Below are 18373 nucleotides of genomic sequence, written 5' to 3' on the forward strand. Positions count from 1 at the left end.
CTGTCCTGGCTAGCTAAACTGGCGGGTGGTGGAGAGGAATCAGACTTGAGAGAGAAAACACACCTGTTTGGATCGGACAAAACAGAGTGAGGTAAAGAAAGGACTCTCACCTGTGTGACCTGACACAGGCTGTAAATCACACAGTTCATCTGGCCCGGCCCTGCCTTTTATAGTGTTGGGCATGATGTCACGTTGAGGTTTAATGTGGTTAGAGGGTAAAATACACACAAAACCTATTCTGTGATTAGAGATCACAGAATAAGCTGTGTGATATTAGGCTACAGTATCATTACTTATCATTTTCTGTAGAAGTCTTGTCTTTTCTATGGATGTCTTGTGTTGTAGCCCAAGTTCACAATGATGGACACACTTCCGTTTCATTTACACAAAGGGAGCTTTCTTGCCACATAAAAAATTATTTGAAAGTGTTTATTTAAACATGCATGACCTTTTGTTGTGGTGTGGATAAGCAAATCTGTGATTTATAAAGAGCACCTTTGTTATATGGATAACCAAGTGGCCTTCACATAAAATGGCGTACATTGGATATGTCTTAGCATTGTAAAGGAAATATAGCCAATCACACAATACAGGTCTATTTAATTTACATTGATTCTGACCAGTTTTATTCCAATGCAGCTGACACACTTATTGTATTTCAGTATGTGCTGTGGACAGAAAGCTTTTGAGACAAATCTTTAGACCTATCCACACCAGTGTGGACTTTGTCTTAAAGTTATCTCTTGGATCAAAATAGGATAAAGAGTGGTGTTTTCCAAGAAAAGGGAAGTTAAAGGTTAATAATCTGTCCTCTGCATGTGACTCATCCTGACTACTTAGTACTTAGGGGCTTCCTGTGCTGTTGGTGCTGGAACTCCAGTGATCATGACTTGAACTCCTGCATAGCCTCGAGGCAGTCCTCTCTCACAGTGACACGCTTTACGTAGTGCATCATCTCAAAGCATTTTTAGATACTAGGGGTGGGAAAAATAATCGATTTTTAGATACATCGCGATTCCCTTTAAAATGATTCAATGCTCAACTCTTATAAGTTCATATTTAATTTTTATTTCAAATGTGTTGATTTTTATTTAAAAGTCAGAAAACAGAGTGACTACAAGAGGATGGAATAATGGACAACAACTTAAGAGTTTAGGCAAAATAAAAACCTCAGTAGACAAAACATTTCATTAAAACTTAGGTGTGACAAATACTGTATGTCAAGATCCACAAACTCAGATTTAAAAAATGTTGCATCGAGATGCCTCAATAATTAGTTTAGAATCCAATCGTTGACCTCCTAATCGGAATTGAGCCGGATCGTGAGGTACGAATCGATTCCCGCCCTTATTTGATACTTCACATGACATCAGTGAGGAGCTGTGAGCTGTGCTATGTGGCTACTTTACATCTCCCAGTATCATACAAGTGTTAAAGAAGCTAGATGAAATGTGTCACACACAAATTGTGTCGGACGTATTAATAAAAGCAAGGAATTATGACTAATATCTGCAACAAATCTCAACAGTGACGTCCTCTGTGACTGCCTCTTAATGAATCATGGAAGTGTTTGCTAACGTGGCTCTGACGGACACAGAAATCAGCCGTATCCTTTCCCACTGCTGACCGGCATTGTGAGAATATTGGCAGTAATTATAGGACGGGAGTATTTTGACACAGAACACGGGGGTGAACAGGGAAGAACACATAAGTAATAATAGCAATTTCTAATACAGCTTATAGCCACCAGAGTCTTCATGCTTCCTTTCAGCTCAGTCCTCCTTCTAGGCTGGCATGGTGACATCATCAGTGTGTTGGCGACCAGAGCCCAGAGCTGGGATCAAAAAGCACAGAGTGAGGTCTGTCTATCATCAGCCGCACATACTGTACGCCATGAGAAGGCACAAACACCCAGACAAAGAGGCACAAGTCACACAACCACCAGAAGGCTATTTTAGAGCGGCAGAAGACGAGACGAAAATAAACAAATATGTCATCAGCAGGAGGCCGGGACTAAGTAGACGAATCAGTTGAATCATAATTGAGACTCACAGATAGGGACTTATTTTAGAATGAGTACCAATAAGCAGCAACCTAAGTATCGGCAGACAAAGCAGCATAAGGTACAGCATGGTTACTCAGAGCGAGCTCTGCGGTGGGCCCCTCCTCCGTCTCTCCAGCCTCACTGGCCACGGTTGAAAAATTAATGCAGCAAACTGACAACACTTAGGGCCTCCCCCTCTCTCTCTCTCTCACTCCCCATGTACCAAACAGGATCAATTACCAAAGCTGGGCTCCACTCAGTAGCGCTAAAGAAACAAGAGGCACTCTCCATCACAGCTGTGTGTGTGTGTGTGTGTGTGTGTGTGTGTGTGTGTGTGTGTGTGTGTGTGTGTGTGTGTGGTTCAAGCAGGCTTATGACGAGCAGAAAGAGGAGGAGGTCGTGGTAATAGTCTGTTTGCTTCTCTCTAATGACAGTGGCAGAGTGGATTAGTGAGCCTCCTAACCCATCAGCATCACTCCTCCCAGTAAGTGATAAAGGATGTAAATAACCAGTTGTGGCCACTAGCAGGAGGAAAGAAAAGGAGACATGGAGGTTAACAAACTGAGAGGGTCTAAATGTGTGCCATGTGAAAATATCCGTACATTTAATGATCTTTAAGATGCGCCTTTATTTTGAAATACCCACATAGTTTTTCTTTTTTATTAAAAAGCAGTTGTTTTTTTAAATGTCTTTTAAAGAGCTTAGTAATGACATTGTTTAATATTGATAAGATTTTAGTTGCTTTTTTAAAATATATATAAATGTAACTCATGATAAATGGTCTTATGTACTGAACTGTATTGGTCGCAGGCCTCTGAGTTGAATTTGTAGCAGATTTTGTTATATATCGGAAAATATTAGAGGTGTGACAAAATCTTCTTGTCACCACGAGAATAAAAGGGATGAGATTTCTTGTCAAGGTCAAAAAATGCCTCGCGATATCAGCACACAAGTGCAGAGCATCAGCCTTTAGGTTAACATAGAAACCTCCCCAGCCATTCTCCAAAGTTGACTCTGAGTTTACTTTTGCAGAGCGATAGCAGAGGAAAAAAGCTGCCTGCAAAACCAATTGTTAAAACGTTAAAGAGTACCGCCCCCCCCCCCCCCCCCCCCCCCCCCCCCCCCCCCCCCCCCCCCCCCCATCTTGGCCGAGACACACACTCATCCGGGACTCAACACAGGACTTGTTAAATGCTGCAATTAACGAAATGCAGAGGAGATAATAGCACCTGTCTTCACAAAAATCATCTGTTGAGTGTTTGATGGTAATTTATTTGTGCTTTAGAACGTAAACAATGTGAAACAATAGTAAAATAAGCTTTATTTCTCTCTATCTACTGTACTACAACAAATTCAAGTACAAAACATTTGGTCTCAATGGTCTCAATTACTGCCAGAAAACGCTTAGTTATGTTGTAACCTTGGTTCTCTGAGTGAAGAGACTCTCTTGCTCTATAAAGGACTATTTTTCTTATTTCTTCATTGAGGTTTTTTGTAAAATAGTATTAAAATCTTGTGAATCTAATCTCGTGTCTCGTCTCCTCTCGTGAACTGTTTGTCTCATCACACCCGTTGTAAATATTGTATCATAATATTGTGACGTGAAAGAGTGTGATTTAAAGCCCTATTGAGTATGAGTATGCACGTGTGTGTGTGCGCGCGAGAGAGAGAGAGAGAGAGAGAGAGAGAGAGAGAGAGAGAGAGAGAGAGAGAGAGAGAGAGAGAGAGAGAGAGAGAGAGAGAGAGAGAGAGAGAGAGAGAGAGAGAGAGAACGTTTTGTCCGTGCGCCTTCATTTGTATTCAGGTGGAAATTTCGAAGAGTTCCATTTCTAAAACATCAGCCAAGTTATTCAAATGCAGCACATCTGACTGGAGAGGATAACATAAAGAAAGGCATCAGCAGAAATGGCAGTAGGCAGTAATCCCCCAGCCAGGCCACTTGTGTTTGACACACAAGCAGGCTGCGCTGTCAGTGGCAGCACCCATACAGGCCTTATCAGTGGCAGCCATGGGACTCTTCTAATAACCCTGCTGATGCTCTGCGGTGCAAAGACGGACAGGGAGACAGACAAACAGACAAACAGGTTTCAGTTCCCACTTAAAGAAAGAGCCTGAGCGCCAGGCATTTAATCATTTCGTAGCATGTAATGTTCTGACAGCGTCACACATGCTTACACTTTCATCTAAATGCACTCCAGGGTTGACCGCCCCATCTTTTAAACCCCTGCAAACACACACATTTTGCATTCATGACAGCGTTTCCCCAGTAGGAGGGTATCTGACTCCAGCATCATTATCACCATTCAAAAAGGTCAAGCACAGTGCTTCCAGCCTCTTCTTTGTGATGTATGCCCTTGTGCTATTACCTTTGTTGGCATTAATCTCCATCTGTAGATCCAATCACACCGCCTCAGCACCGCGGCTCCCGATGCTCTCAGGACAGAAGCCGTGGCCGACGGGAAACAGCTTATGTAAACACACAGGCTGTTGACACAAGATGGGCAGCACGCGTTTGCCTCGCTGCTATGACACGACTTGTCGATCATGGTGCAGATAAGAACAGCCATCACTTTCATGTAGTTTCTTTTCATTACTGTCACCGTTCATCTCTGTCTTTACATCCTTTCATCTTGATATACATTTCATATCTCCCGGAGCATTTTTTCTCAGCTCATCTCGAGACTGAGGAACGGAAAAAATGCACACACAGTGCTGCAGGACTCCATTTGTAGTTAATGAATAACTAGAATATTGACACCAGTTAATGAAGGTGTCACTCAGATGACGCAAAAAATAGAGCAGCATTGCCAAATGGAAGTGGCTCCAATAATCATTACCCTCAGAAAGGCTCTACAACCAATTGAAGTGTCATGAAAACATCTACTCTTGTGTGTCTTGAAGCAGCCTTGGAGCACATTGAGCACAGTGACCGCACGCCACATGCCGTATAAAGACTTAATCAGTTCTCTTGTGTGGAAGAGAGAATTCCCTCTGCAAAGGCTGATGGGAACCTTGGCGATGACACAGAGAAGCCTGCTGGCCTGTCAGCTCGTCTCGATGCAGCTCGAATCAGCACTAAGCTCCGGAGAACTTCTACTGCTGCACTGACACGCACTCATACTCTGGCTGACACGAATCTCCAGCATCACTTCAAACATCCGCGCAGTCCCTCAACATCATACTCGACATGTGCCGTGTGTGTGTGTGTGTGTGTGTGTGTGTGTGTGTGTGTGTGTGTGTGACGGGCTGAATCCTTCCAACTATTAAATTAGATATTGTGTGGCACAGCACCATCTCAAGATAAATGTAGGAGCGCAGGAACATTTTAGTGTAAAACCAGCTGTGCCTTTGGCTGCAGAGAAGATGAACTGTTAAAGGCTATATGAACCTTATTTAGTATGACAGTATACATTAGTGTGTTGCAGTTGTCTGTGCTGCATCAATGCAACAAATGTCTATCTAACCTAATGGCTAAACTGAGCCAAGCTATTTATGTTCTAGACATATTTTAATACGATTAATAAAACATAAACCTATGATATATCAATGAGAATTTTATAATTTATGTCTTAGAAGTCGTGAAACACTTTGCTTTGATGAGAACAGATAACAGACAACACGCTGATGCTAATTGTCGCAATCTGTTGCAAGCATCGTCTTTAAAATGCACAACATACAAGCCCTGGATAAGGAGAGCTTTAAGAAATCAATACAAAGCCCTAATTCCTTTGACAGATATTATCAACTCAAGATGGTGACTGATATTTTATGTGCCACCAAATTGCTAGGAGAGAGGTTTTTAATAATTGATGGTGCTGGAGCAGGGAGATTTTTAACCACTCTCCTCCTGTTATCAATCATTAATGGAGTTTCCATCAAAAACACTTCAACCGCTCAAGTATCAAATCTCTCTTGAAGGTGGAGGGCCCACATTCAAACATCCCACTTAATCAGAGGTCACACATTGACTCTCCCTTCCTCTCATTTCCGCTTGTGTAAATTAGGATAATAACAGCACAAATTGCAAAATTGTTCACGGCGTAAGTGTAAAAGTAGGCATTTCAGCTGAGGTCTTCTTGTTAGTGATGAGGGTTAATAGTAAAATTCTAAATGTTTAAATTGGGGGGGGGGGGAGCCTGCCAACCAGCGTCTTTACTTGTTTTTCTCTCTTTGCCATATACGCATATGCAGAGCTGTAAAAAGCTCGATCTATCTATCTGGCTCACCCTGCTCTGTGAAGCTGCAAGGCCTGCATGGTCAATGTCATACAGGACGTGTTGTGCATCGGCGACACTCACAGAGCCTTAACACTGATGTTACCCTTTAAAAACAACCACAAGGTTACAGACAGTGCTGCATGTGCACGTAAAGATGCACGCACACACACACCAGAGTCAGCTAGAGTTTACTGCTTTGGACTGACTTTAAGGGATCAGCCAAGATCCTTCTATCTCAAAGTCCGCCACCCAGCTGGAGTAACTTTGTGTAAAATGTACTTATGTTACTGCATTATCTTCTCCGACAATCCCACAGCCTAAGATACCGCATGCACATCATGCGCACACTAGACTACATGAGCACGGCAGCTAAGTGATAGCAGAAATGATAGAGTGTTCGTAATTACACATCAAGATGGTTTTGACAGTGTTCGTTGTGCCAGTGATCAGTGTCATGGCACAGTGCCAGCAGCGACTCGTTCTGTTTGATTTGTAGCTGCAGCGGAGTAGCGGGTGATACACAAGGAGAGCTGCAGTGGCCCTCTTTCACTTTCTCTACCTCCCTTCCTCCTTTTGCCAGCCCTCACCACACCCACACCCACACTCGCACTGTCCTGTTTCACTGGCCCGACCTTGCCTGTCATCAGTATAAAACACTTTTTCCTGGCTGCTGCATTACAGGCGCACAGAGAATACACTTAATAGGATTCTTCTGGTTTAAAAGAGTGAGAGAGGTATAAGCTATTGTTTACCATGTATACCATCTTATTTTAGCATGTCAGCAGGTCAACATGTGCTACTTAGAATCAGAATCTCATTACTTGTACAGATATTTGGTACCAGACCAAAGAATAAGACTTCATTTGATGATGACCTGATGATGGCGATCACCAAAGTTATTGCACTTCAATTCAAATTGCAGGCCAATTCATCTGGTAGTTGTTGACATTTTTCAGTCTGGCCAAAGTGACAGACCGTCAGTCATCCCTAGAGACATGCCGCTACCATTATGTTGTACCGTTATGAGATACGTTATGACCAAAAAAGATATCAAGGTGAATGGGCATTATTGAGCACAGACCTATTAAAGAGTGATTTATACATTAAGCAAACTGTGAGCCCTGGTTGTGGTACTTTAAATGAACAGACTAATGAACAAATGAACAACTAAAGCACACAGCAAGCAATATTTGCTTAGTGAATGTTTTCTAAAATTTGCAGGGTTTTTTAATGGCTCGAAAGTGTACATTGTTTTCGAATGTTTGCAGTGCCGCAGTGCCACTGAAGGGGAACACTTTCTTTACAACGAATATGTACAGTATATAAACCCATAAAGTATATTATGGGAACATCTAACTAAGTGCCAACTATGCCAACTAAGTGTCACAGGTCAATTATCTTTCAAAAGATAACAGCCGTGTCTGCCATGTATCCAATCTGGGCTTGATTTCCATCTCAGGGATTTATTCTAAATAAACAAGATGTTAAAGGTATTTCTTTTGAAAGGGGACTTATCTGCTCGTCACACGTGCTAGCCATTTACTTTTGCGACTCTGCTGACTCACATGAGATGAGCTGAATCAAAGCAGCTTCAGATTCAGAAGTATGAATGAGGCTTTGAGTTAATCAAATGGGTCCACTGCTTTATCATGAAGGACCATACCCAATAGTTCCGTAGCATGATTAAAGACATCTGAATCGCTGACCTTTTTTCCAAAGGCTCATTTACCAGATCAAAGCTTTGTATTAGGAATGGGGTTGTCATCGTCCTTTGCCACAGACAGACAAATAGCGAATAGTCGGATTATCAGGCTAGTGGTTTTGCATGTTGAGCCCCTTAAAGTGCCCATATTATGCTCATTTTCACGTTCATTCTTGTATTTTGAGGTTGTACTAGAATGGGTTTGCATGGTTTCATTTTCAAAAAACACCGTATTTTTGTTGTACTGCACATCCTTTTTCCACTCTGTGTTTAGGTCTCTGTTTTAGGTAAAGAGTGAGAGATCTCACTTCTTTACTATCTTTGCTGGAAGTCGCACAAGCTACTAGCCGAGACGAGGTGGCTAACCGTAGCAATGATAGCACTAACATGCTACGGTTAGCCCCCTCGTCTTGGCTAGTTACATGGAAAGCCACGGAGATCTTTTTGTATCACACTCAAAACAGCATGGATATTTTTTAAGTTTTAATGCGTGTGGAACCACCAGAGACACAAATTACCCCAAATCCCAGAAAAAAAGTGTTTTTTTTCCTAATATGGGCACTTTATTATCACAAACCATTTTTTTAATACACCAGAAATGTAAAGCAGTTTCCTTTCAGATGTCCTTTCTCTGCTTTTCAGACAGCCTTTGCTGCCCATCAAATTAACTTGAATATCATGTTTCTCTACAACCATTTTCAAAACTCTCCAACATCTGAGAGCTGACAGTCAAATGCTGGAAAGCTTTGCACTGACAAGCTGCGTTGTCAGAAAATCAAATCAGAATGGCAAGTGAGTAAACATGGATGTGAAAAGGAGCATGTGCAATTAGTAGTTTCTTGCTTTACAAAGGTTGCTCTCAGGTCTCAGATGTGGTAGCATCTTTAAATACAGCCGCAGGAGGAGTTTTTACACTGCATCAACCGCATCACTATGTTCAGTTAACATAACTTAAGGGCAACAGAATACTGTATGTGGTGTAATAGAAAAGCTATCTCATTCAAGTTCAAGTCCCTGCACGTTAAAGTCAATTATTTAGTAAAAGAACAAAGCCAAATGGCTGCCTAGAAGGTTAGAAATCCATCTGATGGATGTATGGTAAATGTACAGTAAATACAGTGCAGGTGAGTAACCGGATACAACGTGCAAACACATTTTCCATTTTCCCATGAACATCTGAGCTGAGCATTTACAAATCTTGTCACTTGGCATGAACTCAACTGTTTTGAGGAAAAAACTGCAACACCAATAAATGTCAAAACACTGAGTAGAATTAATACACAGCCATTAATCTCTCAAGACGGTATGTGAAGTATCAAATTTGGCAGACACTGGGTATGTCAATCCACAGTTACACCCTCTCAAACACAACTGAACAGCCGCAATTAACACCCTTTTATTCATTCTGTCATTGGTTTTGTCATTAATGGTGCTGCCCCAGGCACCAAGATCCAGTTTAACTGTCAAAATCCTCCTTTCAGATCAAATGTGCATCATCGCAGCTGACGAACAGCCTGATAAAACTGACGTTTCGCTCTGCTCTTTGCACCTGCGAGTCTGAGAAAAAGCTTCATCGGGAAGACATGGGACACTGCCAGCCCGCTTGACTCACACAGTCCAAACGACAGACGCTCCACATAGAGACAACAGCTTAATACCCTGGTGTGTGTGTGGGGCTGTGTGCAATGTGAATTTTAATGAGAGACAGAGAAACATAGAGACATCGAAAGACCAAATCACAGAGACAGAGTTCTCAGATTGTCTCCCACGATATCTGGACGGGCGGCTGCTACTCTTCATGACCCCGATGCTTCGAGCCACAGATCAGATCAGGGACACAGTGTGACAGATGTCTGCCCTGGCGCTCTGTTCCAGGCATGAGTGCTGCTGGCACACACACCAAAGAAGAGGGGGGAGGGAAAGCAAAAAAAATGGAGGGAATGGGGTGGGCACAGAGGAGAATAAGGATGGCGTAAAAAAGGATAGGAGAAAAAAAGAGGAAAAACGGAGGGAGGGGAGAGACAGGAGCAGAGTTTGCCCTGGGAAATCAGACGTCACGCCACACAGACTTAATCGGTGGGATGAGATCTACTTTGTCATGTTTCTGTCAGACAGCAACCAGTTTGGTCAGAAAGAGACACTACAAGTTTAGACATACCTCGAGCTGTGACTCCCTCCCTGACTGACCTGGGGGAGGAACACGAGACCTTACATGCACTTTATCATCATTAGTTTGTTTATTTAAATCGGTTCAGCATCACTGGCGGGAAGGCAGTCGCACACTGAATAACAAACTTCAGCATGAAAAACACACACGCCCCTTGTCTGAACCTACAGTAAAAAGGCTGATATAACTAAAGAAGAGAGTGTTCAGACGCCATTGATGCCTCTACACAAAACTCGACGTGACCTCCACACAATGACTCTCCCACTCTACTTTTGCTTTGAGGAGCAACACGCAAAAAAAAAAAAAGGAGATGAGAAGAAAGGAGCTAATTATAGCCTCACAGCAGGATGGCCAGAAACAAACTTGATTATCATCATCGTCAAGAAGGCACAAAGGAAACCTGCCGCCTCCCCCCTTCCACCACAATCCAATAGAGAGGCTTTTAGCCTTCGTAATGATTTACAAAGTGACAAGTCAAACAGATTTACTGTGACAGCCTGAAAGGGACCAGTACGAACACTATCATTGCTCACGTGACAAGACCTTCTAGCCCTTCTCCAGTTCCCCTTTCCTCTGCCACCTCCCTTTTCTTGAGCCCCTACTCCCGCCTGTTCCAGGGGACAGCGAAAAATGAGGCTGGCTCAATAGAGGCAGGCAACAAGCCTATTCAATTCCCCTCTCGCACAACACGAGCCCCCTTCAAACGAGAGGGAAAAGCTCTGCTTTGTGGAAGTTAGTTGCTTAAAGTGACAGTCCCCCAGATAAGGATCTGGTCGCAGAAAACAAGTGGCACTGAGTAAACGGCCATACCTTTGTACAATTTTAACACCATTACCCAAGGTTTATCAGACTTAATGAGCCATGAATGGGAAGTGAATTTTTCCGCTTGCGGGAGCAGCTGACAACATTTTTACAGTAGCCTTGGCCCTTCCGGTGGCCATGAAACACTATTAAAAACGCTTATTAATCTGCAAAGGAAGATCATTAAAAATGGAAAACATACGGAAATTGTTGCACCACACATTTCATTATTATCACTTTTTGAATTAAGATCCATCATTTTTGAGTGTGCGATCCATAATTATTGGAGGGTATCTTTTGTGCCCTGAGTGACAGGATCGACATTTGATTTTTATTTCCGTAGCCCTGAAGTAGGGAGCAAATTTATGTTTGAGTAGCATCAGTCCCTCCAGGTCTGAGACGCTTTAACTGGTGCAGTACTACTTTTTTTTCTGGAGGGTGAAAAACACCTTGGCTGTCCTCTGTTTGAAAACAGAGCCACCCCTAAAACCATCAGAGCTGGCAGCAGAGAGACGTGTGCGGAGAATTCTCAAGGAGCAGAGACCCTCGGGCTACGCAGATTCAGTTTCCCCTTTCTGGCTTCCAAAAACAAAGGAATTCCAGAGAAAATCAGGGCAGGACCTCACCCCAAGCCACCACTACTGCTACTACCCCCACCTCCCTCTCTATTGCTCTCTCACACACACACACACACACACACACACACACACACACACACACAAACAAACACACAGCACAGCAAAGGTGATTTCATGCAACCATCAATAAGACACACCTCCTCGTTTGTTATACAATCATGTGGATATCCTGGGAGACGTGGCTACAGACACATGACAAGGAGAAGAGGGTGTGTGGGTGTGTGTGTGTGTGTCTGTAAAAGTGTGTAAAAGTGTGGGGTAGGTAAAACACTGTTTGGCCCTAATGAATATCTTACAGCCATGCCTGTCTGTTGCTGCTGCTGCTGTTGTTGTTGTTGACCATCACTAACCAGCATTTCTTTATATATTCAGAATGTAGCCAAACATATTAAGCAAAAGCCTCAATATGTTGTCGATCGGGTTTTGGTATGGCAACCCCCCACCCCCCCCTTCTCCAAATATATGAGTCAGACATGAAACGTGTGATATCCTCACGTGTATCTTTAACAATGTCAACACATGCCATTCAGCGTCCACTCAGCTCCCCCCGGGGAGCCGAGTGAAGGTTACAGGATGGCTGTAAAACTAAGGTGTAATAACTGCAGTTATGGGTAGTTGTTGTGATAGGAGCAGACACAGAGGAGCTCTTAATAAAGTTCATCACTTATTTCCACTGGATGTATTACTTAACCTAAGGGTTAGGGTTAGAGGTCACTAAAATGAGTAATGTAAGATGTGAGTAGTTCAAAATAAACTTTCCCATTGAGTGTTAAAAGTATAAAACCGATTGAGGTATAGGCTACGATGCCCAGCCATGATGGCAGCACTGTGAGGCGGTGCTTTGAGCTCAATGCTAATATCTACATGCTAACATGCTTGCAATGACAATGCTAATGTCGAGATATCATGTTTAAAGTATGTAACTTTTGTAGTTGTTCATTTTCAAAATACGTATTGCCCTTCACAAACTTGAACTGGGGTAGACTCTCCATAGTCATGCGCCATCTTAAAATACGTTAGCCGGTAAGGGACATACAGGATGTACTGCTCCACCTTTAGCGTTTTAGCTGTCACTTGATAAACTCACAGGTGCTGCTAATGGGTATCACAGCTTCAGCGGCAGCCGAGGGGAATACTTCAAAACCAGTACATCAAAACCAGCAATTCAGTCAAAGCCAAAAAGGCCAACCTGATGGTGACTCTAGAAGAAAAGTCATTCGGATTCATCATCTGGGAACCATGAATGTCTGCTCGCAATTTCAGAGCAATCCATCACATAGGTGATGAGATATTTTTAGTCTGGATAAAAGTGATTCAGCATGATTCAACAAAAAATGTAGGAGCAAGTTAGACATATTTTCTGTACAGGCCATCCCTATCAGATTCAGGTCTGGTAAAATCCACTTCCTCTCCCTCACTTTGTGTTTCTTACTCATCTCTCATAGTTTGGTCATTTGCAAAGAAAATGTAAAGGATGCCTTTAATAAATCAATTAAGTTAAAGTAAAAGTATGTGTTAATTATAAATACTTAGAAATGTATGTAATGATCCAAACACAATCTCAAGAATGTAAAATCAAAAACTATCTTCGATTTTTTTCCTCTTAAATGCACAAATTTGCAAATAGCAACCCAGCATCCTTTAAAAATCATAAAACACAGGGTCCCTTGCTGTTTTGTCAATAATGTTTGCCAGATAATTAAAGAGCCCTGGGAGACAATGATAAACATTGTTTAGAGGCTGATCCTGGCAAGCTCCAAGCAGTGTATCATTGCTGTCTCCGGAATACACCCGATTAGCCTGGTCTCATTACTGATATGATAAACGACGGCTTCCAGCGTGGCTTGGGTTTGCTGGGAGGACGTACTTGTAACAGAGGGAGATTAGAAAAAAAGTGGTGAAACACATTGCCCCTGTAATAGACCAGGGGATAAATGAGGGAGATGGGTTATCTGCAGTGCGATTGCAGATAATGTTTGTAATAGTTGCAGAGTCAGGTCTGCAGCCAGTTATAGTACTTTCTACCCAATATTATAGAGTGCTGAGATCACTGTTTAATAAAGTCAACTCGTTTATTTGTTTCACTCTTTATCGCAGGCCTGCCTGCCTTCCCCCTCTGTCAAGTTAATGCTGTATCTCGGCCCTGACCCACCAGCCTGTCTCTCTTTACAGTTGGTGTTTCCACACAGAGGTTTAAAACGTGCCCCTTTATCTAAGCCGCCCAGGCGGGAAAATGAAAGGGATGTCAGTCCTTAGAACCCTGGAAAAAGCGCTTGGTTCAACTGCCCAGTGTCAAAACCAAGGGGACGGCACCAAGTAGGCAAACACACTGCCCACAGTAACAGACCTTTTCTGTCCTGAGCAGGCAGCGGCTGTAGAGCTCAAGATTATATTCCAATCGGATTTCAGAGGCTCTCCGTAACAAAAACAACTTGCTTCATTGATGTACCAAAAGTTCAACTTCAAAATCAATATATAGCGTACAGCCTTCCCCCTGCCTTAAAATTGAATTCTCATTCACAAAAAAATACCTTTTTATTATACTCTGCAAAGACAAATGAAAGCTACTCTTCAATATCCACCACATTTTAGGATTTGCACTCCATGCGTGTGTAAGAATTAGTGTCATGTGACAGCAGACGTTGCACAGCTCCCTCTTTGCCTCATAGCTGACATCGCGGGCGAAGAATAAATGCTGTCCCTTTGCATTAGTAAAGTCCTACTTAATTTACTTTGTCAGAAAACAAGAAATTATGTTTCCCTGGAGGCCGTGTTGGAGACAATTCGACCGCCTTCAGAGAATCTCTACCATCACTCTCCATCTCCCACGCAATCTCCACTAGAAAATCAACATCACCGCACACTTTGAGAGACAACAGTGCCGTCTAGACAAGAGACTGTTTATAGCACAAATGATATTACAAACATAGCATGTGGCGTATTATCTTTAGAAAAATGTATATATTGTAGGCTTTAAACTACACACTGTGTAGTGGGTATGTAAAATGTATTCACATTATCTGCAATCCTTCGAAATCAAAATGCACTGATGTTTTACCAAAACACAACAGGTTTTGACTTACTGACTCAACCCAGCAGGTACAGCTCGTTGCTGCACTGGTCCGTCTGATAGCTGGCATGAACTCAAGTGCTGGGCAAGCTGCATGAGAGCAAGCCCGAGCTCAAGTACAGTCCAGAGTGGCTGTCTGGCAAATGAACCCATGTGGGACACTGTATAAGGTGTAAAGACCTCTCGGAGGAGGCTGTAGTCTGCGCTGGCTGGCAGGCATGCTCCGGTATCAGGAGAGACAAGGCAAACACAGCAGATCAGTGCTGAAACCGTAAACCCACTGACCCAGCATGAAGAGGGAGAGGGGACTAATTAGTGGCTGTACTTACAACTCAAAAGGAGAGGCAGAGAGAGACGAGGAGAAAGGAGGGAAGGGGGGGGGGGGAAAGCACACACACAACATACACACAGTGCGCACAGTTGGAGGATGAGGACAATGAGTTTGTTTAGCTTAAACAGGATTTACAAGCCAAACAGACACACGCTAACGCCACTCACTCAGACACAAACTATCTCTTTTCTTCTCTATCGCTACCACTTTCTCTCTCTGCCTTAACAACACAGAGCTGAGCCAGACACTGTGAGGATTTCATCAGCAAAAAATAAATAAATAAATAAATAAATAAAAGTGAGGGTAATTGCTTGCGATGGTGAGAAGTCTTGAGTGCAGGCAGAAGTAGTGGGCAAATGGATGGATAGATAGATAGAGGGAACATTTTGTTCCTCCTGTGCGGCCTCCAACTCTCATATTGTTCCCGGTGAGGCCGGATGTCATTTATGATTCAAGGGCCCCATCCTCTCGACGGATGGGAAAGAGACACAGCCATTGTGACGTCCCCTGCACTCGTTTCTCACAGAACATCAAATCAAACATGCATGAGGCGGTGACAGGGACGGGCCAGCAACTTCTCTCTTCACTTTCTCCCTCTCTGTACTCTGTTTCACTCTCTTGTCTCAGAAAAAAAAAAGCACTTAGGAGGACTGCGCCTCCCTGATGTTGGGAGAGCTCAAGGTTGAAGGTGTTTTGCCACAACTGACTTATACACAGCAAATAATACCTTTAATGCTCAATCCCATTAAACTGGTTTAATACAAATAACTTGCCTTGTGACAGGCGGAATATACCTTTTCTAAAATATTGATTCAAGGAAGGGTTTTGTTGAGTGCAAACATTCCTTAACAGCACCGCCCTGCTTCACACTCCTGAAAACAACTCAGCATCACAACAGTTGGCCACCAAATATTGTCCCCCCCCAATGCTTCTCGACTTTCTCAGCCACCTCAGGAGTTTGAACCAACCAACCACAAACCAAACCACAGTGCAAGGTTTGCAGCTCGAAGGACAGCGGTGACAGGCATGTGGCATTGAGGTTTTCTAATCCCAGCGCCTCTTGTTGGCCAACTTTGGCCTCTCTATACCGAACTGATGTCATCAAGGTCAGGCAGAAGGATGAGTCGCATCTGCTGGGTACTTCATTTCCTCTTTATTAGTTACACTTCAATTACCAGATTTTAACTTGAAGAGAGCTTATGAGACTTATGGGCAGAATTACAATACGGTTTAGGAAGTAGTTAAGTGTCTGAAACAAGGGCACAACCTCAGCTCACTCTCAACATTTCAAGTTGTAACTCCCTCTAAGCCCTTATTTTGAAAATGTGTCTCTAAAATGCTCTGAGGCAACACAACTTTTTCCTTATTAAAAGACCAAAATAGGCACATTAAAAACAAAGGCTCAGTCTAGAAAAAAAGTGCTGCCAAGTCAAACCACAAGTGAGACAGAAAGAGAGAGAAGGAGAGACAGAAACAAAGGCTGACTTCTGCTCGGGACACCAGTGGGTGGGTTTGGGCTGATGGCGAGACACTAAGACTACTAAGAATCCATGTCAAGTGAACAGGCAGCAAGTATTTCCCAGCACTCCTCAAACATGAACAGCTAGATGAAATGTCAGGCTGTCAAAACATTGATTAGCGTTCGCCAGGTTTTATGCACACAGCAGGCTGCAGCTGTGCCGACACACAGTCAACGGCGGCAACGACGCTAAAACTTGGTAAATTGCTGAGTAACAAAAAAGCTAATTACTCAGTCACAAGTAATTTGTTGTCTTTCCTGTAGATACTTCTAATCAGTATTAGCTCTTATTAGCTCTGCGCTTCACAGAAGTGCAAAGCTAGGAAGCAAGGTGCACTACTGTACAGCTTTGAGTGAATAATCACCCTGAGAGTTTGGAGAATAGCTGCAGGTGTTTGAAACCGATCCGACTTTGTTTGTGATACACGGTAACTGTTGCAGTCTGATTAAAAAAAAAAGAAAAAGAAAATCCACCCTATACAAATATCCAATATTTTACAGCCATATTGGCTAATAGCATGAGCAATACTTCCATTCTGTGTGTTTGGTTTAGAGAACAGACATACTGTTGCATATCTTCTTCAACGTGTTTACTTGCAGTTGCTTGCGGCAAGTGCATGTACTGCCTTTCTGTGTGTGTTTACAAATTCGCTATTTTCCCGGCAAGTTTTTGGCAAATTATTATCCTTCAAATTATGGCGTATAGGGCCAGACAATCCAGTCTCAGTGACCATGCTTCCATTTGTACCCATCACTTTCTCAAACAGCCTAAATTTGATTTCAAAGTGAGTCCACTGGAGCCTGCAGCCTTTTTAGTGAATCAGACACTCTTCTGTCTTGTCTCACAGCCTGGCTGGCTGGTTGCAGTGAGGCCCCAGGAGGGACAACAGAAGGAAAGAAAGCTCTCACACTCACACACACATTTCCAAGTTACAAACAGTTGCAGATGGCTTTAATTCCTTGCCCTCTTTCTTTCAAAATTCATCAGGTAACCCACTCTAAATTAGCGTGCTTCCTTTTCACGCTTTGCTGAGATGACTTCATGCTGCTTTAGTTCGTCAAGAGAGAAAAAAAACAGCCAAACAGCACTAATTAATGTGGTGCGACTGACAAGTGTTGCTGCTGAAACAATTTCATTACATCACCAATTTAAATTACCAAGGAGGGAGACACTGGAGGGTGCACCAGTTTACACGCTCACTTAGGGCAACATACAGGGACTGGAGTGGACACAATAACATGAACACCTGCAATCCAATGCAATACTCCTGTAATAAATACTGACTGTGTTACACCTGTATTGTTTCATTTGTAGCTGAGGCTGTTAGATTGCTTAGGAAATAGGGCTTTTAGGTGTCAAATGATTTACTGCGGTAGTGACTGTACATTCGCTTTTTATCTTACTGCCGTGATAACAGGATAGTAAGATATGGTTGGTTTATAGATATCACAGAGCTCCACAACTCTGTAACAACAGCAAAGGATAGCTGATTTACTCCTAATCCCACTCCCTTTAACTTCAGCCACTTACTCACAAGGATAAAGGCTCTTTTTTTACCCCCTCTCAAAGTTTAGCTGTCCTGTAGCAGGGTGCAGGGTAATGAAAGAGCGGCAATCTCCTCCTCCTTCTTCTTCTCTACCTCCTCCCTATGGGAGCCCCCTCTCTGCTGCGCTCTGCCCCGGCTGGCCTCACATCCAGATGGGAGGAATTTTTACGGGGAGGGTCCGCCAAACTTGCAGCTCATCCACACTCCCCTGCAGAAGGGCTTACAAATGTGGTACTGCTGGTCTCTATCAGGGATTCAGACAAGCAAGCAAACCATGGATATAGAATAATTTGTACTGAAATGTGTGTGTGTGTGTGTGTGTGTGTGTGCGTGGGGG

At 43.0% G+C, this 18373-nt stretch overlaps 1 protein-coding gene across 7 annotated transcripts in view; it reads right to left on the bottom strand.

The window, feature by feature from the left end:
• zmiz1a (zinc finger, MIZ-type containing 1a) overlaps positions 1-18373 on the bottom strand; it is a 103618-nt gene that overhangs the window by 84044 nt on the left and 1201 nt on the right. The gene's annotated exons all lie outside the window — the stretch shown is intronic.

This window comes from Etheostoma cragini, chromosome 17 (genome assembly GCF_013103735.1).
Source record: "Etheostoma cragini isolate CJK2018 chromosome 17, CSU_Ecrag_1.0, whole genome shotgun sequence".
Lineage (NCBI taxonomy): Eukaryota > Metazoa > Chordata > Actinopteri > Perciformes > Percidae > Etheostoma > Etheostoma cragini.